Source organism: Lineus longissimus, chromosome 7 (assembly GCF_910592395.1).
Source record: "Lineus longissimus chromosome 7, tnLinLong1.2, whole genome shotgun sequence".
NCBI lineage: Eukaryota > Metazoa > Nemertea > Pilidiophora > Heteronemertea > Lineidae > Lineus > Lineus longissimus.
In genome coordinates this window covers 3,134,976-3,157,130 of record NC_088314.1, presented here as the reverse complement: position 1 = coordinate 3,157,130, position 22,155 = coordinate 3,134,976, and the positions used below count along the sequence as shown (strand labels likewise).

Below are 22,155 nucleotides of genomic sequence, written 5' to 3'. Positions count from 1 at the left end.
TTTGAGATCTGCTCTGGGGTGGGACCGTCTTCGCTTAATCATTGTTTCATTACACTGGTGACATTAGTCACGAGTGAAATAAAATCATTCCGGGATCCTGATGATTCACTGGGTCTTCCTTCTCCTCTGGTGAGATCCTACCAAAATTAGACATGTGCCGTAAATTCTATTGTTCACGGATGCAAGGGTAAATCTCCGCTGTCCATTTGAATCAAGTGGAATTATGGGTATTTGTCACAGCAGCATAATTTGCATTGTTGTCACGTTGATGTTGTCATAAGTCTGATTGCATCAGGGTTGCGTATTGTCACCGATCCTACCGAGAGATAGCGAAAGTGACATTTTGAACATTTTAAAATCTCTGAATTTTCTGAACCTTTTGTCATAGCTCATTACGAGAAGTGGTCCATATATGGGACCTGGTAGCATGCAAGGAACATGGGATCAATATCGGGCCAGTCTCAGCAGTATGTTTCTTTGCCAGACTCAAGCCAAGGTTCAGCTGATATTCTGGGCCAACCTTGGGCCAAGATCGGGCCATGTTGCTGCCCTTAACATAAAATTTTATAAGCCTTGAAAAAAATTATATTTTAAAAGTCACAGAAATGTAGACAGTATTGTCCTTTACTGAAATATCACAAAATATTGCAAAAAGTGCAGCCCACTTTAGTGTACAGATTACTAGAATAAATGACCCACTTCATTACAAAAACCAATTGGATGAAAAAAAGTTTTTTGAGTAAATTGTAAAGAATTGGTAGGTTTGGTATTGATAGGTTGGGAGAGATTAACTCTGGCCTCTGGCCACATGAAAGCAGTGTAGACCACTATGAGCACTCCTACGCTCTGGTCCCCTTCATGACCATCAAGAGTCTCACCAAGATACCTGTAAGGGGGATGGAAGGTTAACCCAATTGGTTAGAAACAATAATCTAAATGAAATAAACTATATGACCAAATTCTAGAGAGCCTTTTTATGTTTACTGCCATCCTATAGCTGATATTGGACTGATATAGCATGTCAATCCTGTACATCACACTTAGAAAGCCACTTTAAAATGTTTGATGAGTCAATAAAGTCCCCACTCAGCTCCCAAGTACTATTGAAAGATGAACAGCAATGTAAACAGCGTACTTGTCAGACAAAACCCCCCTCCCCAGGGACTTGCTGCCATGGGTCATGTTCCTACCCTCATCTGGTGATGGCCAACACATCCCTGGGGGGAGGGGCTGTGTAGAAGTGAATCCCTTTAATACCCTACAAGATGATTCATGCATGTCACTTAGCGAAATTTCGATTTGCATTTTCAGGGTTATTGGTTGTTATCAGGTCATTGGGGTAATTTTGAGGCAAAGTTGTTTCTTTCTGGGGCTGGGTGACTGGAATATCCAGTCCTCCAGCCCCGAACACAACTCAATCCATCATCCCAATTGCTTTCTTCAATTGACTTCACAGTCCGAAGAAAAATACCTTCGGAAATTTGATAGGTCTGCAAGATATACTCTAACCTACTTTAGTTGATAAGAAGTAGAATATTGGAAGTTATGACAACTTGCAAACCCTTCCTTCCAACAAAGCAAGCACCAAACACACCTCAATCCTTTCTTTCTAATTGCTCTCTTCAATTGATTTCACAGTCAGAAGAAAAATGCCTTCGGAAATTTGTGCCCACCATTGCAAAAGCCACACCATTGCCTCAAGAGAGGGTCCAGCCCCTTTATGAACAATGAAACCCTGCTTCTAATGTCTTGCTGTGCAAGCATACCCTGCAGAATTGCACTTTTATTTCCACCAACTGGAAAATTTCCCAGGACCTTTCTCAAGCTTAGCAACATGTTCATAGTGACAAACTGGGCATTTTCCCGTCCCAATTAGTAAGTTATAGATTTCAGTATTTTGGTCCAGCCGCAGGGTGTGCACTAGTAGGAGTAAACTACGCTGGAAAAATTGAGACTCATCAGGGCTCGTCCTCGTACTAATTACGTTGGTCACCAAGTGCTGGGTGACAAATGAACTGGAAGTAATTGGTGTTCAAATCACATCTCTCGTTTTACTCACTTGATTTTTTTATTAAATCATACAATGCCATTCTTTATGTCAACAATAATTCTATCCGAAGGGTTTCAATAGTTCAACACTTTTCCAACAATAAAAAAAGCCTTCTCCATACTCTGTACCAGAGAGTCACCCCAATGACTCGCCAGAACATGATCAAGCCAGCACTCATGATATCATGGTTCACACAAATGTTTTTAGATGTCACTACCCATCCTAACCCAAGAGCCAGTGCAGTGATGACTTAATTACCAGGGAGCTGTACACAAGTATCTGCTTTTGAAGTATTAAAACAGGAAACATTGAAAACTGTGAGTGAATATTTGTCATCCTAGCATACAGCCAGATGACTCAACCAAATGAATAAAGTGGAGCATGATAGAAAATACGGGTGATCCAGTGTCATCTTACAACATAATATTTTGTTTACATACTCTTGATAAAACACAACAGAGGAAATGGAGTTTGTTAATGAATTCTAGAGTTTATAATGAGTGCAAGTTGAGTGGCGTACAGTCAGAAGTATACATCAAGATCGTGAAGGTTTTGATGCCTCAGGAGTTAACTCTATTGAATTTGGCTGACTGAGCTTCCTTTTTCAAATTGAAGGAGTAAGAGCAACAGTAAAAGAAACTCCACACATGATAGTGAAATGACTGCTCCCCTATCAAGCAATGTCTTTGGCTGACAGAATATGTCTCTTTTGGATGAATATCCTGACAAGGTTATGACTTGGGACAAAAAACTGCCAACTCTAAAACTTATAACAGCAAATACATCCTTCTCTGTAATGCAATGCCTTTGATTGGCACATTATGTCCGCTTCAGACACACATCACAAGACAAGGTTGTGACTGAGGACAATATGCACAAATGTCACCTCACAACGATGTCCTTAGGGACATTTCTTTGGCCACAAACACATGGAAAGGAGATTCAACATCAGTGTCAGCTACATGTACCTGTATTGTCAGGTACAGTGGAACCTCCCTTAGCGGACACCTCTCTATCAAGGACAACCTCTGTATTAGGGACACTCATTTTAGTCCCAAATTGGTTGTTTCCATTCAATTTGACCTCTCTAATCAGGACACCTCTCTATTAAGGACAGCACTTGTCAGTCCCGAAGGTGTCCTCAATAGAGAGGTTCCACTGTAGTTCCCACAATTGGGTAATTCAATCACTTTCGTCCCCTTTAGACAGAAGACTAGATTGTGACAGAGGACCAAACATCCGAATGAGACCATGGTAAGATGCCCTTGGGGAGAGTTTGCCCGACTACAAAGCCATGCTAAAGATTCAAACATCAGTATCTGATATCTACAACTGTCGAGCAATCCAGACAATTAGCTAATCCCATCTATTTTGTCCATGTCAGTCAAAAAAATTGACAGAGCAGAAACATTGAATTCCGCAATCCGCATCCTAAAGATTTCCCAAAGGCATTACGTGACCTAGCCACACATTTAGACCTAATTAAAATGTGGTTTCATAAAAAAGACAAGAACCTTCGTAAAATGACACTCACAATGAACAATGACAACGTCTCAAATCAACTCCAGGAATCGATTGATTTACATCTAAGCTCGGAGCTCTGGAGTAGCCCTGTCGTTGTATCATTTCTCATAACATGAGCGACACTTCTATTGTCAGCATCAAGGTCCATGAAGTTTTTTCAGTTTCCTGAGTCAGATTTTATTGTCATTTGAGTCACGGTAGATTTAAGTCAAATAGGACAGATTTCTGAAGAATGAAAGAACAAACCATCATTTGTCGGTGGCCATCTTCCGGTCTTGATACAAGAGTGAGTTTTTGTGTGACCTCATCATTCCAGTCTTTTTCTTTGCCCTTCTGATCATCTTACTTCACAACTAGGAATTGGGTTCCGGCCTTTTTTATAACAGGATACAGAGACAGGAACACCATGAAAAAATCTAATCGATAAATGAAGATCCTGCTTGCGCTAAAAAAAACTTGCATGATACTTTTCCTCAGACGTAACACCACTGAAAGCGTTAATCAACTCTGCTGTGAAATGATGCATTCCAGGTCATGCATGGTAATGCTTCATGCGGAAACCTTTTTGAATGATCATACTAACTCCTTAAAAGGTCTTGGGGATCATCGAGAACCCAATGGTGGAATCTTCATTCCATATTCATCCCATACCCCTCGGGAGGCTGGATCCACCATCGCCAAGATGTAACTAGATAATCTCATTTTTATCTTTTGTTCTGAGATTCTTTGTCCACTGACTTGAATGAATAATACTCAAAGTCGCCCAATCCTATATGTTCGCTGTCTACCAAATAGTCTCTTGTGCTAAAAATCTGCCGGAATTGTGCAAAAAGCAATTGGGAGTCTTTAGCTGAAATGTTACTAGTGCTATTGTGTCATGATTAGGAAGGATGCTGCCACCATGAGATTGCACCTCTCAGTGGAAAATGCTAAAAACATTTAACAGCATTTTTCTGATCTGCCAATTTAGTGACGAAATGCCATTCTCTATGCAAAGTAATCAAGTCAGGCTGAAGCAAATGGCTACTCCCATGTTACATTTCTTCAGCACTAATCCCAGAGAGGCAAAAAAGTCATCCTTGGCTCGTCTATAACCCAATTCCAGCTCCCTCAACCCTTGTCCTAATTTCTATCTAATTTGGTGACAACCTGCAATCTTTCTATTGGGCAAGGTCTAATTTTGTTAATGAGTATCGAGCTATAAATTGCCATTACTGGGCCATGTTTTTACCTTCCTTGGAGATTTCAGCCATCATTTACTGCTGTTTTTGGTAGAGCTTCCCTGGGATTGTAAAAATGTATCTAATTGTGAATCGCTGCGCTGATTCCCAATCTCGTTTTCCCCATCAACTTCCATGGCCAATACCAAATAGCCAATATCTCGTGTGGGGCCTTAACTTCAACACCCCATCGATATTTTTTTGTATACCTTCCACCTGCAGACTTTATTGACCTTTTTTTAACGTCTCGCTAGGTCAGCCATGTCTCTTTCATCAGGGGATGTACATCATTTGCCAATAGATCAGGCACCACCTCACTGATAGGTATACAGTCAAAGGGCAAATCGTCCAAATGAGTCGAGTGCAGATTGTTGGTTTATTTTTGCCGAAAAAATGTCAAGTTTGAGGTGTTTTAGAATAGCAATTGACTCTCTGTTGATAATGGTTTTCTTACTCTGGCGGAGCCGTCATTTTGCCCAAAACAATGGCGCGCCTCATTTCAGCTCCATCCCTGCAGTGTTTGATGAGATAACCAAAACCTCCAATTAGGCGTCAATGCTTTATCTCAAAAGTGACAAAAGTGGGTTAGCCACTTCGACAGACAGTGACAATATGTATGCAAGAGGCACACACTAGCAAAAATCTTAGCGCTGTGTTCTTTTATGCTTGGATGGTCATGAGGAGACAGGATGTCACATCTTGTAACGAAGGTCGCACACCTGTTGCCTCAAATAGCCTTGGCTCAATAAAAAGTTGAAGATGGTGGTTACAGAGATAGAAATAGACCTGCCACGGGGAGGGGACATTGCTTTCTTCCGGTAATAAGATACATCAATGCCAGCTGATGCAAGATGCAGTGTGCAAAGGGAAATAGTGACATACAGGGCTTGTGGAAATGGTCAATCCCACACACTCATAAAATGAGGGTTTACAAAACTGGGGGATCCAGGAGTCTAAGAGGGAGTTTCTTGACTCGTTATGACTTGCCTTTGAGCATCCCCTGGGGTGACAGGTCTTCTTTTGATTGCTATTGACTGTCTGTTATTTAAACTAAACCACCACAGGAAACTCCATGGCAAACCTTAGGAAAATACAGGTGTCTATGTCTCTACTGTTGTGTTAAAGGGAAGATGGGGAGGTCTGAAGGATGTTAGAAGCTTGGCTGAGCAAACTCGGAAACATGCAGTCAACCCCGAGGCAAGTATACTGTGACCTTAGGCTAGGAACCCTGCAGTGATTTGCCTAGGAGTGGGTGCACCATCAGAGAGCTTGGGGGGTTTCGCTGGGAACTCCTTCAGATGTACGCCTCAGGACAGAAGTTAAAGAGAGAACCTGGTGGTCATGTTTCTTTCAGTTTTGGACTTAAAATTACTATTTCATCAAAAGAGATTGACTTGGTACTTGACATCATGTCAAAAACTGAAAGCATTGTTTTAGGTGAACAACCATACCTTGAATCTCTTTTTGGGCAGCAAGGACTATCTTTTATGGTCTCTGGGAGAACTGCTTTCAGCGAAATCCTTTCAGCATGTTCAGAAGAGATGGCAATGTTTGTATTATCTATAGTCAAATTGCTGCTGACTTCACGTTATCATATTAACAGACTATTCAGTTTCAAGCCAGTTCAATTCCAAGCCTGACAGGGTTAAAGTTAAATCAAGTAGTTATATGAAGAGTAACGATTCATAAAATGAACTGTGAAAAACTGAGTCAAAGTCACTACAGCATTTAAGGTGTTAGTGTCAAATTACATCTGATTTTGAATTCAGGGATAATGCAAGCCAGTTCAATTCCAAGCCTGAAAGGGTTTAAGTTAAATCAAGTAGTTATATGAGGAGTTATCATAAAATGAACTGTGAAAAACTGAGTTGAAATCACAACAGCATTTAGGTGTTAGTGTCAAATTACATCTGATTTTGAATTCAGGGATAATGCAAGCCAGTTCAATTCCAAGCCTGAAAAGGGTTTAAGTTAAATCAAGTAGTTATATGAGGAGTTATCATAAAATGAAATGGCCAGGGCCATTGTGCTCACCTCATGTGGAGGAAAGATGGATGAAGAGCATGGTATTGTGTCATGTAGTGTTAGGTTTGATGTAGGTCCAAGCAATTACAATTTCCCCAAAATGGCCAATTTACAGTACATTCGACCTCTGTGACCTTGAAAAGTAGGTCAAATCAAAGAAGACCCGGGTGACACATTGAATGGTTGTTAGAATTAGATGTACCTATGATATAAAATTGGTGCCAATCGGGCAAGTCATTACAAGGAATAATGGCATTTTGATGAATTTAGGATTTGGCCCCCTCCCTGGAGGCCAAACGGCAAATCAGATCGCACCAAACTTCGGTACCTGAGATCACCTGACCAAGGGATACATGCGTACTTAATTTGTGATCTATAGTCATTGCAGTTAAGAAACGTGCCATAGTTACGGCCTGACGGCGAATTTACGTCATTTGACCTCTGTGACCTTGACAAGAAGGTCAAATTGAAAACCTGTGTGACATGTACTGTATGGTGGTTAGATGTACCCATGATATCAAATTGGTGGCAATCGGGCAAGAAGTTAAGGAATAATCACATTTTTAAGGTTTTTGGATTTTGCCCCCTGGTGGTCAAGTGGTGAATCATATTGGACCAAACTTCGGTCCCTGAGATCACCTGACTAAGGGGTAAATGTGTACCAAATTTGGTATCAATAGTCATTGCAGTTTAGAAACGTGCCATCGTTACATCCTAACGGCCAATTTACACCATTTGACCTCTGTGACCTTGAAAAGGAGGTCAAATCAAAAACCCGGAGGATATAAGATGCACCTTTGCTAGAAGTACCTACCATATTTTTTTCAAAATTTCCCGACTACTATTAAGGGAGATATTGCATATTTTCACTTTCAACGTTTGGCCCCCTGGTGGCCAAACCATGAAACGAATCGGACCGAAACTTGGTCTCCAAGGTGTCATTACATAAGGGTACATGTGTACCAAGTTTCAACTCAATAGCTCTAACAGTTACGAAACGTGCCCTGCTAACGGACGACGGACGACGACGGACGACGACGACGACGACGACGACGACGACGACGGACGACGGACGCCACGGTATGGGATAAGCTCACCTCTGCTAAGAGGTGAGCTAATGAACTGTGAAAAACTGAGTTGAAATCACTACAGCATTTAAGGTGTTAGTGTCAAATTATTTTCATTTTGAATTCAGGGATAATGAAAGCCAGTTCAATTCCAATCCTGAAAGGGTTAAAGTTAATCAAGTAGACATATGAGGAGTTAAGAGTCATAAAGTGAACTGTGAAAAAGTGAGTTGAAGTCACTACAGCATTTAAGGTGTTAGTGTCAAATTAACTGTCATTTTGAATACAGGGATAATGCACCCTGATTTGAGATGGCACATGAGTCTCGGGGGTGAGTCGTAATGACCAGGATCAACCTCATTTAGGGAGCAAAATGAAGCAAAATTAGTGAAGTTGTTGGCAGAGTTTGGCCCTGAGGGTTTCATACTGGTTTGTCATCCCCCAAGGGTGTGTAGCCCAGAGGGGGACAGCTGCGATCATTTCTGGGCTTCACTTGTGTAGTGCCAGAGGTGTGAGGTGATGGGTTGGTACGTGGGACCATAAGGTCAGAAATGATGAGTCTGCTGTAACCTTTGTTCTAACAGCATTGAGCGGGTTGACCCAAGAATATGACAAGTTGAGTCTGTGACCTTCTGCCAGACGTGTCTGGGTGTGTTAACATCAATATCGTCACACTAATAACATAAGTGCCTAAATGTCTGTGTCAAATGCTTGAATTAGGCGAATATACTTCTTATATGTGACTTGCGATGTGATTGGTTGTTTGACTTGGGTTGGGACCAATTCTGTACAAATCTCAATTTGGCCAAAAAGGCTTTCATTTGCAACATGGTATTGCAAAGATAAATTCACCAAACTTTTTGTAGCTTTAAAAATAATAAATGCTAACATGTCACTCTAGTTTCTTCAGTTTATTATCCGGTTGGTTTCCAAATACTTTCTCATATTTCTCAAAATACATTCTAATTGAGATTTTGAATTTGAGATTTCCATGAGATTGATATTGAAATATCATATTTGAATAAATAAGTTATTGCATCAAAATTAGCAAACCACATATATAAGAATGTATTTCCAGACCAACTTGGTGATAAATCGAAGAAATTAGAGTGATATGTTAGTGTTCATCATTTTTAAAGTTACAAATAGTTTCGTCAATTTGTCTTTGCTCTACCACGTTCTAAATGAAAGCCTCGGTGATCAATAACAGAGGTCAGTGTCAGTGTCAGCATCTTCTTGAAGGATTCCCTGCTTCTGCAACTCTTGAGCTGTGTTGGGCGCAGAAATGCCAACTTTTCAATAAATGACTGTCATAGCATTGATTTTGTTGAGGTTAATGTCCATTTCCCAATTACACACTCAAATGAACCTATCAGGAAATCACTTAAACATTGCCTGCAAAAAGCAAGAAATTGGTCTTTTAACTGCATGAATCAGTTTGTATCAATTCTTCTCTTTGGTACCATTAACATCTCCATGTATGTCACCCTTACAAGAACCTATGTCACTGTGCAATTCTGTAGGAAATGTACAGTTGTTTTTATGTCTTATGAAGTCAGAGAATGTAACGAATCGACTACCTAAAAACGATATGTTTTACCTAAGAGATCAATAAGTCTGAGTAAGAAATCGCAATCCATTCGACCAAATGAATTCAATGCCTTAACACAATGGGAAGACGAAACACTCAAATTGGGCTGCATTAGGTTGGGTTCTGTCAACCATCGGGCTGGGGTCATTGGGCAGAAAGAGTTGTGATCTCCGGGCAGATAACATGACCGCCAGGCAAATGGATGAGCTGTAGGCTATTGTTCAATAATCTTTTTGATGATGGTGTGGAAATGGTACATTATATCTGGGTTGAGATGTTGGTGATGTCATTATAGAAATACCTTTCAAAAATAACCGGCCATATTCATGTCCAATTTGTGGTTCAGTCTATAGGAGAGACTGGACAGGGGTTTAAAGATTCTGTTAACATTGTCATTCGTGTCAAGTCCCATCAATATGACGAATGGCTTCGAGCTATATACACAACACAGCCCTGAAGAGGATGAGTTTGAACTATGTCAAACTATAGTCACAGACAAAGGTTTTAAGACAAGACAAAAGGGTGAATTAATGAAAAATTTGCTCATCTCTCATCCACAGTAGTTTCCTCTTGATTACTGAGGTTAGTAATTAGACAAAGCAATACCAGAAATCCCCGACCTCGAACTTGCGCATGCGCACTAATTACCATCTCGGCCGATCAACGCAGTAGTGCGCTTAGCTTAGGGCAATCTCAAAAAGAAGAGTTAATCAGGCGGTGGGGAGCATTACGCACTTTGCCGATAGCCCATTGGTTTCCTCTAATGTCTAGCTAATACTGTGCGAAATTTCAGTGAATTTAGTCAAAAAAATCCTTTGTCCACCTTTGTACCGCCGCTTTGCATGCATTGATGAAGTTCAAACAGGGAAAATCAGGAAAATAAGCCTTTGAGGCGTTTTTACGGCTCAAAAACTGGCATTTCTAGCGATAATATTTTAGTTGCCGATAGATCCGCGAGAGGGCAATACCATCTAGAGTCATAATAACACTGCTTCTGGTGTTTTGGAACATTTTTTTCTTTGTCCACTTCCATGCCGAAATTGGAGGTTTTAATGATGTGACAGCAAAAAATTGAATTGGTCATTGCGAGGGGGTCACTAGGGAGCTTGGGGGGTTGATCTATGCAATATACCTAGTTTTAAATCGTGCTTGTTTCATGCTAATGTGAAACACCATCATTCTGATACTACTGAGATTTAAATTTTTCACTCTAGATTTTAAATGAAGTTTGAAAATTCATTTTTCACTTGATGATCATGCTAATCATGACTGCATGAGTCCAGTTTCCCTGCACCCAAAGTTTATTACTGATGGTAGCTTTCCTATATCTAATTGTCTAATGTAAAAAAGTTGGGCATTTTGTGGGGGGTGTACTGTGGTCTTGGCCTCTCCTACCTTGGGGGTGGGGGTGGGGTGGGGGTGGGGTGGGGTGGAGGTTGGTCTTGTTGGCATCCAGGTTTGAAATTGATGTAGGCATTCCAGTAATTTGATTGCAAATTTGTTAGATCCTCTGGTGAACAGTCATATCAGGTGGGAGCATACAAACAAGGACATCAGGGACGCTGTCCTAAATAAAGAGGTGTCCTGATTATGATCACCTGTGTCCTCGAACACAAGACGTACGATCGTTTAGCCAAAACATACTGCGAGCGGGTCAGCCGTACTTTTGAGGTACATTGTGTCTCCGCGGTATAATACGATATCAATTTAGACCAAGGGACCAAATAATGCTGTCCTCTCTCAAAGGTGTCCTCACACAGAAGGTAATTCTCTGAATACACCCCGTCTCGTTGAGGCTGCCATTGTGATTGATTGCTGCGAGCTGATTCGTCAATGGCGGCACGTGACTGATTACACTGGCGGCCTCTATCGGACGGCGTTGGTCGGGTTTTTCTGGTGTTGGCCAAGGAACATATCATTTAGCAGTAGCCGATGGACAAAAGATGCCAAAACCTACTGGCAATTTTAAAATATCTGATTAACATAGACATCAACTTATTCCCCGAGTTGGGAAATGACTCATAATGGTAAACAATACTGTTGAACAGAGGGAGAGTGACTCTGCAAAAAGATTTTTGAACGGCAGGGGGTCGACTGAATCCCTTCATCCCTTTCATCAAGGGACATCTGAGTAAGAGAAAAGGTCCTTCTGTTAATAAGGGTTCATCACTTCCTGAACTTTAACACTTTTTCCCAGGGGTAGGTGAAACTAAAGAGTGGATGCAATCAACAAAAGGGGTCAAATTGCAGATTGGGGAGGTGAAGATTTTGAGTGCACTTTCATGCCTATTGCAATCATGTCTGCAGATTATTTCAGCTGCTTCTCTGTCACATGATATGCTGTCCTTAAAAGAGAGGTGCCTTGATTACAGAAGTTAACCTGAACAGTAATGACAAGTTTAGAACCAAAACCGGTGTTTTCAGAGGGTGTCCAGCCAACAGAGGTGTCTGTTAAGAGAGGTTCCACTCTAGTTTAACAATTAAAGAGAGAATTTCTTCTTTTTAAGAACATGTTTGGTCCATCTAGCATTTACACCCAACTCCTTTACATTGATGATTCAGAAAGAAATAGTAGGTCCGTATTTGTCATCAGATAATCGTATAGCTTTTTGATGAACGGAAAAGACACTTGTAATTCAATCGCCAAATTGATAGGTAACTGACATGCTGCCGGTGGTTGGAATATCGTGTGTAAGCAATGGAATTTGATCACGAAAAGAAAAGGATAGTTTGTCATTAGCAACATCATCTTCTGATGCCCAAAGGTAAGAATTGCAACACCTTTAATCATCTTGGAATTACAATCCGAATGTCATTATGACTAACTCTTTAGGAAAGCTTTTCATATTTGTCGCTCATTTTGGATTCAAGTTTAGAATTTGAGCAGGCAATCATAATGGCATTCAAAGCCTTGATTGCAGACATCAACAGTGAAGACTGAAAAATCATTTCTGAGTAATTCTTTAAGAAGGGGTGCTTCATTTATGGATGCAGGCTTGAGATAAATAAATCCCTGGATTTCTAATCGCGCCATCAAATACTAAGTAAATGAAAATCCTGCTGCACATTTTGAACATTCCTATGACCAAGAAAAGAAATGGTTAACCCAGCTTATCACTGTAATATCATCATTGGTGAAAAGTTATGGAAATATATCAGAATTGGCGTGGCAATATGGAATATGATTAGGTGACAATAAGTTTTGTGATCCCCTGGATTAGATTGGTTCGACCTATTCGACCTGATTAGGTGGCTTGGTCATGCTGACCGCATGCTGGGCATAATAATCACATGAATAAGCGGGGAAATGCTATTGTCCTGGAAACCATCACAAAGATTTGGTGTCAGATATGGTTTTTCAATGATATGGTCCAGGGACCATGTGCTCACCTTGGGTATAGCAGTTGATATTTCTCAAAATAGCAACATTTTTTGAAAATTTTCTCGATGACACAAAAGACAATGTCAGTCTGAGTACTGAACCAAGATTTGGGGTGAAAACATCAAAGTCTAGTTGATTGAGAGGGAATATCTTTTCGTGATATTTTGAAGAATTACTGCCAAACCAGCATTGATATAAAAAATTCGCTTTAACATCTATCAGATTATGTATCTATCATCAATATCCCGCATTTTCAGCCTTATATCACGCACGGTTTGCGGATGCAGACCACTTTAAAAATACCTTGTGCCCAGGTCTTACAGGCTTTTCAGTCCTATACATTCATGCTCATGGATGGTCATATGGGCCCTGGATCCAAGGCCTCTTATTGAGTTTGATTTGTGGAACAGTGGAACAGACAAAAGCATTGTGTTTGAATAATAGAAAGGTGACTCTACAAACAGTGATTGGCTGAAACTGACCAAAGGTACTTATAGATCATATAGTTTTGTTCTTGTTGTGATGTAATGTTTTAATCTGGATTTTTATTTAGTGTATGTGGCCCCCACATACATGTGTTGCTAGTCTACACTGTACAGTCATCTGTGGAATAACTGTGTCTACATTTTCTCACATTTTCGGATTATTTTTAACCACAGAACTTAATCCAACAATATCACAGGTACTGCAATTGGACATGTATATACAATGTAATCTGCTTTCAGATCAGTGCACTTTGAAGTATAGTTTCTGTACCTTGCCTAGTTATTGTGTCATACTGTAATACTGTTCTCATCTTTATTCAAATACGGGTTATAAAAATTAATTTCTCGAAGGAAGTTACCAGCAAGAATTCAATCAGCTTACAGCGAAACTTGACATTTTTGACAATAGCAATGATAATTAAATTTCATCACCCAAAGTAACATGCAATAAAAAATCCAACTGGAATATCTTTTGCATCCTTATTAACTGACACAATGTAGAGTTGGGTTCATTTTTAATTTCGTTAAACATGCTTTTGGTTAACACAATACCAATGATGAGAAAGAATGAACCCTCATGCTGTGCCGGTGATGAAAAATTTTCTTGTAAAAAGGATTTTCTTTGACTTATTGAATTCATGTAGCATTTTCTATGCAATTTCTTAACCTAATTAGCAGGACTTTTTGCAAAACTTACTTAACATTTTGACCATGGGCAAGTTAATCATTCAGGGCCATCAGTGAAATATTTGATTAAATGTTGGAGAGACATTGAAATGCATCTGGCACCTTAAATGGTAGCAGTTCAGTGTAATGGAAAACACAGCTGAACTCCCCCCTCCCCAAAGTGCCAAGATCTCAATGACGGACACTGTCAGACAAGTCATCAGCATTTAAGCATCATTTTTCTGCCTCACACCGCAGACGAGTTAAAATTGTCATCTCTGATAAGAACAATTGATCAGACTAAAATATTAATAAATGACCTGGGGGCTAACGATGAAATCCCCTCCCTCGGGGCACTCACATTAGGAGAAGTGCCAATCAAAGTGTTTCTCAGTTACCATGGTTACAAAAAGGTATTTACAGGTGCAAAATTTGATGCCTGGAATTAGTGATTTTTATTTCGGTTGAGGGACATTTAATATTTTTAAAAAACCTTAGCAGCTTGGAGGTGTTTTGGTTGAACTTTATCATGTTTATACCAAAATATGTTGTCAACTATCAAGATATTTCAAGGGAAAGGACCAGCCCTCTGTGTCTCTCCAATACCAACCACCTGCTTTCAAGATTGTAGTGGTACAGAAAAACTCAACATTAGCTTTCTGTTTGCCTCCAAAAGACTAATTAAGAAACATGATGAAAAGTAAATTTTGAACGATGACTATTAAAAGTAGTCAAACTAGCTTGTCATCCCACCTGGTTGAGTTTAAACAATGGCATTCATCATTTCAGATTGAACAGCATTACTAAGGTTTAAATACCCCAAGGCTACTTCCTATGGTCTTACTACTCTTGTCATTCGATTCATTTCATATCATGACTTTGTGAATCTTTCTGTGTACACAATGCTATCATGTCAGTGTCTTCCTATCCAATACGCTGCTAAGAACGAAACTTTTTGGATGAGGTCAGATCTCCAAGTCATTAGGTCTCCCCAGAAGCCAACATGCTTCCACTAGCATCCTTTTGATAACCGAATACCTCAGGTAAGATATGATATGCTCTTTTTCCGAAGCCTGCAGACCCAGTCCCTCAAGGTATTACAAAAAGATTTTTTTCTCGTTGAAGTCAGACGGACAAAAATCTTCCCTGCAACTACATCCCTCAGGGCTTCTGACTTCCTCATGCATTCTATAAAGTATCTTACACATAATCAGATGATCCGGTCCACATGAAAAAAATAGCGCTGATTATTTTTCTTAATATTCTCGGGGGAGCTTAATTAGTATGAGAGGATGTTGTGGCCTATGTCGTATTGTCTTGAAACAGCCGGAGGGTAGGATTGCGGGTGGGTTAGTCAAGTCAATGATGTAATTTCACTATTAACCCCTTGACAGGGATGGGATGTCTGAGAGTGCCTGACTAGCTACACTATGAAATTGAGTTTCGGGAGCACATGAAATGTTTAAAAGGGAGACCTCCAAGACAAATCCAGGCCCCGGTTGTCCATCGACATTGTCATTTTACATGGCATTTAACTACTATTAGTTGGTCAAGCAAGAAATTTATCTGCCCAATTTGATGACCATGTGGCTGATTCTCTGCTGAGAACTAATTCCTTGTCTTCAGTTTAGGTCAGTTTGACAATTATTGCACAGGGCATTGTTACATTCTAAATTTAGACAAGTTTTAATTATGATTCGGTGCGACTGCGCCAAATCAGATCACTGTCCGATCTGCGTTCATCACCAACGATGCTACACAGATAAGAAATGACATCTCATTTGCATAATTTTGATAATGTTTAGGGAAAACATTCCTTGCTATTATCACACTGTTGGGTGTTAATCTTGTGATAATCCTTCTTGGTTGAAATCTGGCTGGTGCAGATTCCAGATTGCCTGATTGCAAATTCCAGAGATTTTAATTTATATTTCCATTTCAAAACTAGTGTTATTTGTCATCATGTTATCGATGTTTGGTGGTATTATGGTCAGAGTTGTCTTCCGTAAGATTTTAGTAGATCATGCTGAATTTTGTCAACCACCAATTGAAAATGAGGATATTCACCCACTTTTGGCATGGCATCGCAACATTTCCCTGCTAACTATAATGGTAATTCATTACCTTAAAAGCTAAGTGACTTGCACGAGATATTACTATCAATAGTCAAGGTTCCTTACAGGAATCTTAGAAGCTGTCCTCTGAGATTTTAACGAATAACACCCCTGTTGTACTTCATTGACTAGGCGATGAAGTTTTGAGTTGACTTTTGTCACACTCTCCCATGCTCCATTGACCCCTAACGGTGACCGACCCCTGTTTAACAACCCTTAAGCCCTCTGGTCCTATCAGGGACCAGATGCTAGAGTGGACACAACGAACAATGGACAGCGTTCTAATTAGCCTATGACAAGACAATAATGGACCAAGTTACTGTCATTTCAGGGCGTTAATGTCTATTTCGCTCGACTTTAACGCACATCAAAGTGACCAATCTGTGTGGTCATTGGGTCATAAAATGGCCAGAATTAATGAAGAGGTCCCACACTCTTAATTGCATTTGAAACTTATTCCCTTCATCATTGCCAGGCCAAAATCTCTGAGGAAGGCCTTTTTCATTAATGTTGCTAAGTATAAAACCTGAAAGTGCAATGCAAATCTTCTGTTTGCTTTTGATACCCTCACCATGATTATCATGTCTCTGCAACAAAACTCTCTTGTTTGTAGTGACCATTGATTGTCATAGACTTCTCTGTGACCATGTGACTAATAATCAGTGGGGGGACTTAGGATTAAGTTGTCATGCCTTATGAGATATCACTTAATAAGAATAACATTGACAATAACGAAATAAAACATCTATTGTTCTGAAATCATGTTTTAATGTTTCGATCAACTTCAATTATTCCTGGCCACACAAGGGATTATCTTTACAAACTTTTAATTGCATAATTTTCAGTTTTTCGCCTTGGTTAGACCAGAGAATGGGTAATTTGTTTGAAAATCTTAATTTCATGCTTTGATGATGGCAGCTGGCGGGTGTTGATCGTTTAGTTCATTCAAATCTTAACCTCACTGTTGTAGAAATGAATGACTTCCTCTACATCAGTTATTTCACTGATGGTAGCTTAATTTCATGTTATCTGTTTCTTTTCAGCATGATGAGCCATCCCACAGAAGGGAGGAGGATGTTGCTGACCCAGCGCATCTCTACCATGCTCCCATCGCCATCAAGTAATACAAGACAGTAAGTTTGTATTTTTGTCACCGCAGGCCTTTCCAAGGTGTTTTTTTTCGAATTATATGATGGAAAGGTGATTTGATAAAAATTCTAAAATTTTCAGTTGGCGAGACGGCAAACATTTTCCTTCTTTAGGGCAATGACTTACTATTGCCATGGTTCAAAATCGTTCACAGAATCAAACTGAGGGGGAAATTAGTACAAATCTGCACTGCTAAAAACACTACATAACAAGAAAGAAATTTTGAGGGGAAAGTGTGATGATACCACCCTGTGTCACTGCTTTCTTGCTCATCAAGAAACATTTGACACTGCTACACCATCAGGAAGGAAGAGTTGACATCCATACAACAATAATTGACCATTACCAGTGAATACATATTCATAACATCTTAACAAGTTAGTCATTACCAGGAGACAGGATAACATGATAAGGAGAGTCTCATCCTTTAATGTACCACAGGAAGCTTGTGAGTCGGATCCCATAATCCTTGGATCCGACTGACTCAGCGTTGAACCATGTCCGAGGTGTTGACCAATCAGATTAAGACCACTGGACAATTACTGCCCCGCTTGCTGACCACCTGAGACAGAGCTTGTGTCAATCGAAAACCTGAGAAGGGTAAGGGTAGCAAAGCGGTTGATGGTGTTATTATAAGTGATGACTACTTCAGGGGAACATGCAATGATTTGGCCCCTGCAGGTTATCATAATCCCGTTTGGAGAGTTGAGTATAGCTGCGCTTACACCACGAAATATTGGTGGACCAATTGCACTTACACCACCACATTGCCGCGACAAATTGATTCGGCAATCCATTGCCGATACAAATTGCCGAGCGAATTTGTCCCACCAAGCTTGATGGTCCAAATTCGCCCGGCTTGTTAAAAGCTCGGCTTTGTCGTGGTGTAAGCGCAAATGGATCGGCAATTAGCTAGTTAGATGGTTCGGCTCCAGGCGGCGCTTTCGAAATGGCGCTTTCTGCCTAGGCTTTCTGCGTTCTGCTTATTGTTTGCGCGCCATCTGTAGCCGGATTTTATAACTAGCTACAGCGCTGGTGTAAGCGCTTGGTGGATTTTCGATGGTGCGGCATTGGTTCCCGAACCAAGATTGGTGGTCCATTTTCAGGTGGTGTAAGTGCGGCTTATAAACAGTTCCCCTCAGAAATTACCTGCATAATTTGCACACATGGCTGAGTGGTTAGTAACCTTCAATCCTCCGAATTTTATATGAACATTTGATCATTATCATAGCTAATGCATAGGCCGGCCTAGGTGACCAACCAAAAGATGGCATGGTTGATGTTCAGCCGGCTCTAGCAAACATGGATAACCCCCCTGCAATGTGGTTAGTGGTTCTTTCAAGGATCACTTCGATTATAATTCCAGTGGTGCAATGACGTTATTTTTCTCACTGATAGCCAGACACAACTAATCCATCCTGTGGCCCTGACACAGCACCAGACCACATTAAACTCCTGCACCACAAACTAATTCTCAGAAATGAAAAATTGGTACATAATCCACATCAACTCATATCAATTCATATCCCCATTGTCCAAACAAATCTTTTTTACGTCCGAATAACCGACTCATCTCATATTGTCCTGTAGATAAAGGACCACTTTTTGATAAACCCTCATAAATATTTGGGACATAAATCAAGAAGTTTTTTTCAATAATCATATGCTGTAATTTATTTTACAAGGGAGGGTGATTAGGGGTAAGCTGGTATGATGACAAATTAATTGCATGGGTTAACCATGTTGGCACCAGGACAATTTGTGATTTATGCTTTGAGGACTTGGTTGCAGGGATGCCATCGGAAGTGCTCGCTGTAGCTAAGAACAATTTGTTCAAACCAGGCAGTGGTAATTCCAAAGGCAATTGGGGGAGGGTCTGTTTTTGAGAGGGTCTGGTGTAATAACAGTGGTTGTTCCTCACTGTTCAGTGATAGATGGTGAGAGAGACAGGCAAACACAGAAAAACGTCTAAATCTATCTCTCAGTCCTGAGGGGAAATACTCAGAAATGAAAACACATACGCCAAGTGTCTTCAAGTTTAAGCTAAACAATGACTCAAAAACTTATTTCAAGTGATGTGAAAATCTACCCTAAGTCAACAGCTTTTTCATAAAATTTCAATATTCTGTACTAAATGTAACAGACTGACTGATGATAAAACTTCACTGGCTAGAAAAAAGTGTTTCGTGAGACTTTAGAACGGTATGATACATACTTTACAGATCTTCATTATCTCAGTAAATGTTGTCTCTGAAGCAACTTCAAGATTTAACATCAAAACTCTGAACGATGCAATCACATTAAGTGCTGGCTACATGTATTGTTTCTGCTGGAGACTGGCAGAACTTTGCATAATTTGTCCCCGATGTTTTGTGTCCAAACACGGTGACTCACAAATCCAAGACCATCTCGCATGATCTCATAACAATCCACCATATTGATTTCAACTTGTGTTTGTTCATTTCATCTTCACAGATGGATCGCTGTCCTCAACGGACGATCGGTCAACGAAATATACGCAACCGACATCAAAGAAGTAAAATATTGACTCGTAATTACACAAGGATAAGTTTTGGGCACCTTGCATTTTCTGTCATGCAAACAATTATTGAGTTTGTTCAATGGGGTGAGAGGTGGCTCAGTTTACACTAGAGACTGAAGGTTTCTATCCTATGGTGGAAATTCATCCCAATTGTAAGACACTGCACGCTGTTTCTTGGGCATTATGACATTTTGCACAAGTTGGTTAACTGAACTGAAAATAACAGTGCCCACCAGTTAAGGGACACGTGCATCCAGGATTATAACAGGAAAAGCTGACTATCAGAGTTTCCTTCAAGCCCACCATCGAGCAAACCGAAGAAAAAGCAACCAATTTGAACTCAATTATCAGGCAATAATTAGTTATTTCTTCATTCAGATGAAGATTTCTCTGGAAGTCACCGAGGTCCATGTCTGGTCATGACCAATGGTGGTGACTCATTTCACAGGAATTGAAACTGTCAGGGTTCTCAACCCCCAAGTCAGTTCAAGAAATAGAACCCTTTCTGTTGACTTCTAATAAGTCCACCAAATTCTTTTCAAAATTCTAATTATTCTACTCAGAAATTGACTCATGACCCACACATATAAATCTTCAATCCACATATCATAACAATTCAATTTTCAAAAGCTCGGACATGTCACATTTTTCAAAATTGAGGGATCATACTTTAACCTCAGAAAGAGCAATCAGTTAAAAAAAAGACTAACTTTTGCAAAACTAACGCTGAGTTTATTCACTGGGGAAAGCATTTCAATGAAAAGAAACCAATATTAGAATGAACTATGGATTCATAACATAATCCATGCCTAGATTTTATAATCAGACAAGAATAATTCGCAATGAACGAAATCTACAAAATCATCGCTCATATCGATGCCAAGATTATCAAATAGATCATTCAGCGTCTGTTTGGACAACAATGCATTGTGGGTAATGCGATATTTTTCAATCCACGGGCACTGGTGTCATCCCAGATGAATCATGACTAATCCGTGAATTATGGACAAGTTATTTTCGTTGACAATACTACAATTATCACTTGCTTGATATAACATTACTCAAATGTTAGAATCACCAACAAAAGATTCTCACAAAGTGACACCAGTAGTAATAGTGGTGTGATAATGAATGCAGGTCTCTGCGACCAAATCTCGTTGCCTGGGTGGTTGTTTAAACTGACAGCCATGTTAACAGCAGAATGGAATAAAAGTTCCTACCTTAAAATCTATGATAATTTTCAGACAATTGTCTTCTAGGAACTCTGTGGATACTCCCATTTTGAACTTTTAAATCAAGTTATAACTCCAATCAATTAAGATTGACAGTGATTATCACAAACTCCTTTTGCTCGGGATAGATCCAAACTCCCAGTTACTATACCCGACTTAATCCAATGGCGATGAAATTTTATAGCAATTAACATTCAGAGTTCTGGGTTGCTTTTCTGACATTACATGTAAGAACTTGCTAAAGAGAAACATGTTATGCATCAATGGCACCTTGCAGAAAACATGATGCTTAAGAAAATACTATGTTAAAGATATATAAAATTACCCCTGGAGTGCTTTGAATAAGACCATTTAATCAACAGACACCCATTGGAGATACCTGGAATAAACCGCTGTTTTCTGATTACTCATCCAAACTTTAGATTCTTGACTGAGTACAGTCCACCTTCTTCAGCCTTCTCAGCCTTCTAAAGCAAATCTCTGACAATACTCGTCTCCTCAGAAGCATCTTTTTTCTAACCTGTTGAAGACCCATGAGAGTGGAAACATTGTGGAGATGATTTTTGTCATCATTGCATGCACCTGCTAGTACATCAACCACACATGAATAGTTTATGATCAGAGAATGAGAGAAAAAGAACCTGTCTTCTTCTACTGTGCTACAAGTGGAAAGCCGGTTCTGTTAGGTCTGTAAAAACCAAGTCATGCAAAATGTCACCTACTGAGAAACATGACTGACAGACTCAAAATCAGATAAAATCATACTGATTACAGGTTGTTTCAAATTAGGTCTGACAACCCAGAGGGTGGCTGGAGGGTTATCCCTACATGTAAGCCAGAGTAAAAGATTCAGGATGTGCGATAGACATTTGAGCCATCATGGAATTTCACCATACAGCGCACTTTGAGATGCTTTACAGTTTACAAGCACAGCATAACTCGCTATTTTAGTGTTCATTGCCACCATTTTCCAACAGATCATGATATCACAGAGGTCAACTCGGTCATATCGTGCCGCCTGATGTCAGACTAACGTGACAAAAATGACAGATGATGCAACGATCTATCCGTCTTGATGTCTGCGCCATTGTTTTCCAAGTTGAGATTA

General features: G+C 39.9%; 1 protein-coding gene across 1 annotated transcript in view; it reads right to left on the bottom strand.

Moving 5' to 3' along the window:
• LOC135490636 (E3 ubiquitin-protein ligase PDZRN3-B-like) overlaps positions 1-22,155 on the bottom strand; it is a 284,538-nt gene that overhangs the window by 250,846 nt on the left and 11,537 nt on the right. The window lies entirely within an intron of this gene.